Source organism: Nycticebus coucang, chromosome 10, assembly GCF_027406575.1.
Source record: "Nycticebus coucang isolate mNycCou1 chromosome 10, mNycCou1.pri, whole genome shotgun sequence".
Classification (NCBI taxonomy): Eukaryota; Metazoa; Chordata; class Mammalia; order Primates; family Lorisidae; genus Nycticebus; species Nycticebus coucang.
The window spans coordinates 60,349,426-60,357,236 of record NC_069789.1 but is presented as its reverse complement, the minus strand read 5'-3'; the positions used below and the strand labels follow the sequence as shown (position 1 = coordinate 60,357,236).

Sequence of the window (7,811 nt, the reverse complement as noted above, 5' to 3'; positions counted from 1 at the left end):
AGAAAACTGAGGTGAAAACAGGGTAAGTGACTCTAGGGAGGGAGGAAATGTGGATTTCTCTGAATCCAGTTTGATGTGTCCGGGACAACCCACCTACACCAGAGAAGGAGAAAGACTCAGAAGTAGAAGTCCAACCACTTTTCCCCTTCACTCCCACCCAGCCTGTCCCCCGGGAGCTGCCAGGCAGATGCTGCCCAGGGAAGGGTTAACCCTCCTCCTTGGCTCTGCACAGCATTCTTTAGTGCTGAGCTCTCTCAGCTGGCAGTTTGTGTCAGGACATCAGGGCAAGAAAGCAGAAAGGACACGGCCAGGACACCTGGCAATGAATAATCTGCTTGTCTTGGCCCTGCTGCCCTGTGGCTGTGTGGTACAGAGTGGGGAGGGGGCCGGCCAGCTCCAAGGCAGGACCCTGAGACTCCTCTGTGTCTGGTGCTTGCTTCATCTCCCAGACAGTCACCATTAGATAGAAACTGTGGCAGCTTTCCACACTTGCCCCGGGCTGCAGCCGAACCCATCACAGCCATCACCTGGGGCTTGGCTCGCCCCTAAGATTTTATCCCAACTCTCTCTCCACCCACCCCTGGGCTTCAGAACTGGGTCCCAGGCTCCGGAAGGCCCTCCAGCCTGCCACAGCAGCTGCTCCAGGATAAGCACCCAGGACAGGTCGGGGAGGGAGATACGAAAGGATGCAGGGCTGCCCTCTGGGTTTCCCAGGCTCTTCCAGCCTCACCACACCCCTGCCTTGGCTCTACTGCCTGGTCTTGTGATTTGAGGGCCCAGAACATCCTCCAGCTGGGCTATGCCTGGCTCCACCCAGCAGGCTGGCTCTTCCTAGAGGCAGTCTCTCCTCCTCAAGCCGCCTTCCTACTGGAACTTCTGCTCACCTGCGTTGTGCCAGACACGTTCCCTCGATTCCACCCAAACTCTGTTCCAGAAGAAATGGCTTCTAAGTCTTCTCTCTAGGAAGCCTCATTTGACTCACCCAAGCCTGTCTGGTCCCCCACTCCTGTCTGCTAGCTCCCCTCACATGCTTCCACCTGCTGCTGGGAACAGTACCTACCCTTATGTCCTTGATGTTATACCTGCTGACTGTGTCTCACGCCTGGATCCTGTCTTTGTGTGTGAGAGAGAGAAAACGGAATCAGAACTATGGGGTGGATTTTCCTTGAGGATTTCTAGTAACTTCCACATTATTACAGCGATTTGTTTTTCAGACACAGTCTCACTCTAGAGTGCTGTGGCATCATCCTAGCTCACAGCAACCTCAACTCCTGGGCTTAAGTGATCCTCCTGACTCAGCCTCCCAAGTAGCTAGGACTACAACACTCTCCACAATGCCTGGCTAATTTTTCTATTTTCAGTAGGAACAGGGTCTTGCTCTTGCTTAGGCTCATCTCAACCTCCTGAGCTCAAGGTATCCTCCTGCCTCAGCCTCCCAGAGTGCTGGGATGACAAATCTGAGCCACTGCTCCTGGCCTATTACAGTCATTTAAACTGGAATGGGCTGTCTCCAAAGGCAGTAACCTCTGTCAATGGAGTGGTTAATAACAAATGGCTTTGGGTGTCAATGATGTGTCTGCCACATGAAACCACTCAATAAACATTTGTTAAACAAATACCAACATAGCTTTTTCCTCCTACAGTATGTATGAATCTCATAAAAGTTTGGGATTCTGTTCTGATGGGACCAGCCACTTGGATCATAAAAGTCTAGTCCCTGTTTTTATTCTGATATTGTAGGGGGTCTTATTAAGAAACCCTAACCTAGAGAGCAGTCCTTCTGTAAGCAGGAGAGGACCTCCCTCTATGCCTCTCTTGGTGTTGACTTAGAAGAGCGTAGATCAAAGCTCCTAGCACTGGGTGCCAACTGGGAGCTTCCATGGATGGAGGGGCTCTGGGGTCCGGAAGGTAAGATGACACCTTGTCTGCCAGATGATTGGGCTCCTTGCAAGGAGCTGTGCTTTCATCTCTTTGGCAGCCTTGCACATTTCCTTGCATTTGAACATTGCAGTCTTGCCTTGGCTGTGCTGTAGGATAGTGAGGAACAATGGCGAGCTGTGTCTGGAACATGGCATTCTGGGAGAGCTAGCTGCATGGCTGGGGAGAGTCATAGTGAGAGGTGCCCCAGGGAAAGGGGCATCTTGGGGGCAGGAGTAGAAAATGGTGGGAAGTTACGAGTTTTACTTTTGTTAAGGAAGCCAGAAGTTTTCTTATCTCCTACTCCAACTGAAGAGATTTGGCATCATACAACAGGAAGGATTTGCTCCAGTTTTTGCCTCTATTTACCATTTATTTACTTGTTCTTTTTTTTTTTCTTAAGCACAGGTATCTACTGAATGCCAGGCACTAATGACGGACATGTTTGTTTGTTTTTTTGTTTTTTTGTTTTTTTTGTAGAGACAGAGTCTCACTTTATGGCCCTCGGTAGAGTGCCATGGCCTCACACAGCTCACAGCAACCTCCAACTCCTGGGCTTAAGCGATTCTCTTGCCTCAGCCTCCCGAGTAGCTGGGACTACAGGCGCCCGCCACAACGCCCAGCTATTTTTTGGTTGCAGTTTGGCCGGGGCCGGGTTTGAACCCGCCACCCTTGGTATATGGGGCCGGCGCCCTACCCACTGAGCCACAGGCGCCGCCCGTTTGTTTGTTTTTGGAGTCAGAGTCTAACTCTGTTGCCCTAGGTAGAGTGCTGTGGTGTCATAGCTCACTGCAATCTCAAACTCTTGGGCTCAAGTGATTCTTCTCCTCAGCCTCCTGAGTAGCTGGGATTATAGGTGCCTGCCACGATACCTGGCTAGTTTTTTCTATTTTTAGTAGAGATGGAGTCTTGCTCTTGCTTAGCCTGATCTCAAACTCCTCAGCTCAAGCAATCCACCGGCAGGGCCTCCCAGAGCAATAGGATTACAGGTGTGAGCCACTGTGTGGCCGGCAGCCTACTTGAGCCTTGTTTACCAGAGGCTTGGTCTAAAAGCCTTCCACCCCGTGCAGTGCTCCTCCCTCCATCCCCTTCTACAAACACCTCCCCAAGCTTCTGCAGAGGAAGCCCTTTCTAAGGCAATGGGAATAGCTTATATAGTAGTTCTCAAACTCTAGCCTTCATCAGAATTCTCTGGGGGACTTGCTAAACCCACAAGGCTGGGCCCACCCTCAGAGCTTCTAATGGAGCAGGTCTTGGAGGAGACTGAAAATGTGCACGTCAGATGAGTTTCCAGGTGTCGCTGACCCTGTGAATTCAATTGACCACCACTGACCTACGTTATCATAGACATCTATATTGTCTTTTATTTTTAGTTTTTGTTATTATTATTATTAGAGACAGAGTCTCACTCTGTTGCCCTTAGTAATGTGGTGTCACTGCTCACAGCAACCTACAGCTCTTGGGCTTATGCGATTTTCTTGCCTCAGACTCCTGAGCAGCTGGGACTATAGGCGCCCGCCACAACGCCTGGCTATTTTTTGGTTGCAGCCATCATTGTTCAGTGGGTCCGAGCTGGATTGGAACCTGCCAGCTCAGGTGTATGTGGCTGGCACCTTAGCCGCTTGAGCCACAGGCATGGAGCCTGACCACATTTAATTTCTTTAGCATCCTCAGTGAGTCCCCAGGCCCAGGACAATACTCCTTACCTTTTACAGAAAAGGAAATTGGAGAACAGAGTGGTTCCATGACCTCATGGCATACTGTTAATTTCCTTAATGTCCTTCATCACAATTTATACTTATGGATAATTTTACTTGGAGTTCAGCTTTTTCAGTGACTGCCTCCTTCACCTAAATGTGAATTTCATGAGGGCAGAGGTCATACAGTGTCATTTATTCTGTTTCCCAAATGTCTAGGATGATGCCTGGCACATAGTATGTGCTCAAAAAATATTTGGAAAATGAAAGACTGAGTGATTACTGACATTACCGGGCTGGTTAGGAGAAGAATTGGGACCAACTCTTGACTTTTAGAAGCATATTTTCTCTTTATTGGCTTTTTGCTTGTCCTCCAGAGTAGGACCCAAGAGCCCCTTGATCCAGGAGCTCAGAGCATAGGGGGGAATTAACACAGTGGGAGCCAATGGAGTTGGATGGGATGCCTCCACTATCCCTAGTCTGTCCTAGCTGCAGGCCAGTTTGATGTCTGTGTAAGCCTGGAACCCTGGCTGGGGGAAGAACTTATCTCAGAATTTGCCCTCCCTGCCTTTTGGCTGCCTTCTGCCTCTGTGTGCTTCAATTTCCAAATACGTAAAATGAAGATAATGAAAGTGCCCTATCTCATAAGGTTGCTGTGAGAATTGAATGAGTTAATTTTAGCCAATAGCTAACATTTATGTAGTGCTTACTACGTGCCAGATATTGTTCTAGTCATTTATGAAGATGAACTCATTCGATCTTTTATTTATTTATTTTAATTATTATTATTATTTTTATTTGTAGGGGAAAGCGCAGACGCAGTCCCCCACTACCACAAATTATGCAGTCGAGTTTCCACATTTGGGGAAATCGCAGGGGTCAGCACATCTGGAGTGCAATGGACAAGCCTCGCCCTGGGAAAACCTCCTTCGTGATCATGGTATCTCCTCTGCCAGGGAAGTATTCATTTAATCTTTTTTTAAAGCGATGAGGTGTACGAGGAACAGTGGCTCATTCCTGTAGTTCCAGAAGCACTTTGGGAGGCAAAGGTGGGCGGATCGTTTGAGGCCAGGAGTTTAAGGTTGCCGTGAGGTATGATGGCACCACCACACTCCACTTGGGTGACAGAGCAAGACCCTGTCTCAAAAAAAAGAAAGAAAAAAAAGAACAAGAGAGAGAGAGAAAGAGAAAAGGTATTGCTGTGTTGCCCAGACTGTATGCAGTGGCTACTCACAGGCGTGATCATTGCACACTAAAGCCTGAACTCCTAGCCTCGAGGGAGCCTCCTCCCTCAGTCTCTTCAGTAGTTAGGGCCTGAGCCACCACACCGGGAATGATTTAATCTTAATCTTCACAACAAACCTGTTACATAGTATTATCCCCACGTTACAGATGAGGAAGTGGAGGCACCAAGGTTAAGTACTTGACAAAAGTCACATACACAGCTAGCAAGTGGCAGAGTCGGGTATTAAATCTGGGCAGTCTGGTTCCAGATTCTACTCTTGGCTGGAGAATGCATGGCATATGGAATCTGCTCAATAAAATGTTAGCTCTTATTATTTTCACAGATGCCATCTACACGTCAGCCTGGACACCCTCACCACAATGCCTCTCTCCCACCCCATCACGACTACCTATTCTGTAGCCCTCATTGGGGAAATTCCCAGGGTGAAGGCTGGGGAATTCCTGGGATCATGGAGACACAATCCTCTGGAGTAGGAAAGGCTTTTGCTTTCTGCCTGGCATGCTTCTGGATAGGAGCAATGCCCCCAGCTCAGTCCAGATAGAGGAAACTTCCTGAAACACAGCTAGGAGAAGAGCGCTGTGGGGGCTCCATGCTGGACACTCTCCAGAGGGGAGGGTGAAACAGCAGGCACATCCCACCATCCCTTTGGTCTCTCTCCTGGGACTCCTGTCATCTCTTTCAGTTGGTCTCAGATGGCCACAAAAATTCTGTGGGCAGGGCTTGGGCAGAGTGGGATAGGTTAGGATTCCATGGGGTGATGGTCTGAGGCCAGGCACTTAACTTCCAACACTGAACATTTGGTTCCACCTAGTGGCCTGTGATATTCCAGCCATCCTAATAGAACAGCACAGGGGGTGCCCTCTCAGGCACCAGAGTTTATTGATCACCTTCTCTGTGCAAGGCACAAAAAGAGGTGCAATGGGGCATCTTTGTGAATGTAAGGAAAGAGCAGAGAACTAGGCTCACCACGTGTCAGCCTTGTGCTAGAGTTTACTAGGGGTGGGGAACTTGCAGCTTTAAGGAAATTAGTGGCCTTTTCACCAAATCCAAATTTTACATAACAAATCCTCTTGCTAAAAGAGGTGTAGCAGGTTAGGCCCTGTGGCTCACACCTGTAATTCTAGCATTCTAGGAGGCCACAGCAGGAGGATTGCCTGAGTTCAGGTTCAAGACCAGCCTGAGCAAAATGAGACCCCCTGTCTCTACTAAAAATAGAAACATTAGCCAGGTGTTTTGGCAGGTGCCTGTAGTCCCAGCTACTCAGAAGGATGAGGCAAGGGATTGCTGAAGCCCAAGAGTTTGAGGTTGCTGTGAGCTAGGCTGAAGCCAGGGCAGTCCAGCCTGGGCAACAGAGTGAAACTCTGTCTCAAAAAGGGGAGGTGCAGCAGAAAAAAATAAGGGTTTTCTTCTCTCTTTTGGTGCTTAAAAAAGAATGATCTTGGGCGGCGCCTATGGCTCAGTGAGTAGGGCGCCGGCCCCATATGCCGAGGGTGGCAGGTTCAAACCCAACCCCGGCCAAACTGCAACAAAAAAATAGCCGAGCATTGTGGCAGACGCCTGTAGTCCCAGCTACTCAGGAGGCTGAGGCAAGAGAATCATGTAAGCCCAAGAGCTGGAGGTTGCTGTGAGCCGTGTGACGCCACGGCACTCTACCGAGGGCAGTACAGTGAGACTCTGTCTCTACAAAAAAAAAAAAAAAAAAGAATGATCTTGAAATCAGAAGGCTGCCAGCATGTGCCTGGGGAGAACTGAGGATCTCACGGCAGAGACGGGACTGCTGAGCACCTGGCCTTGGCATTTCTCTGTATTTCAGTTTCCACTTCTGAAAATTAGAAGGTTATCTCTAGGATCTCTTCTTACAGGAGAGTTAGACTCTTGTAAGGCTACACAAAGAAGTGGTTAAGAGTTCTAGCTTTGCAGTTGGGCAAATTTACATTTGGACCCCAGCTGTCATTCACTAGCTGTGTGTCCTTGGGCAGGTTAGTTTACCTGTCTGAGTCCGAGGTAATAAAAACTAAGTGATAATTATATCAAGCATTTAGCTGAGAGCACAGCACTTCGTGAGTGCTCAATAAATAGTGATGGTGCCAATGATGATTCTATTTATGCAAATCGCCATGCTACCAGGCAGAAGGTGGTAGGTTTCAATGACAGCAGTTTTCAATTGGGGAGGAAAGAAGTATATGACACACTCTAGAGCAGGTCCTTGGGGCAGTTCTCTAGCAGGATTAGGGAAGCCCGGTCTGAAGATGGGCCCCATGATGCCCACATGATGCCCGGGATAAGGTTGTGGTACCCCCATGTATCTCCCACAGTCCTTTGTTAGCCCTTGCTGAGGATGGTGGGATGAGGGGACAGAGCCCTGGCCTCTCACCTCCACTTCAGGAGATGCACAGGTGATGACAAGGACAGGGGCAGTTGAGTTCTTATCTGGTCTGTCTGACTTCTGGATGGACCACTGCAGCTCTTCTGTGACACTTGTCTGAAAACATGGCAGTCTTTTCCTTTTTCTTTTTTGTTTTTTAGAGATGGGATCTTGCTCTGTCTCCCAGGCTGGAGAGCAGTGGCACATCATAGCTCACTGCAGCCTCAATCCTGGGGTCAGACAATCCTTCTGCCTCAGGACTGTAGCTGGGACTATAGGTACAGGCCACCATGTTTGGCTAATTTTTTTTTTTTATTATTATTATTTTAGAGACAGCCTTGTCACCTAAGCTGGTCTCAAATGCCTGGCCTCAACTGATCCTCCTGCCTCAGCCTCCCCAAGAGCTGGGATTACAGGTATCTAGTTCTGTTTCTCTTCCCCTTTTTTAACCTCTGGGGAATAGGAGTATAGCTTCCTGCCTTCTCCCCATTTTACTCCATTTTCTTCATAAGCACCTTCTTCTGGCTGCCTGTGAGTGGAGGACTCCTCAGGCCTTGCCCAGCACCACCACCACCACCACCACCAC

At 48.9% G+C, this 7,811-nt stretch overlaps 1 non-coding gene across 1 annotated transcript; it reads right to left on the bottom strand.

The window, feature by feature from the left end:
* Positions 1-4,415: 4,415 nt before the first annotated feature.
* Positions 4,416-4,578, bottom strand: LOC128598053 (U1 spliceosomal RNA). The gene has a single exon (XR_008383559.1). It is a non-coding gene; the product is annotated as a U1 spliceosomal RNA (small nuclear RNA).
* Positions 4,579-7,811: the final 3,233 nt, after the last annotated feature.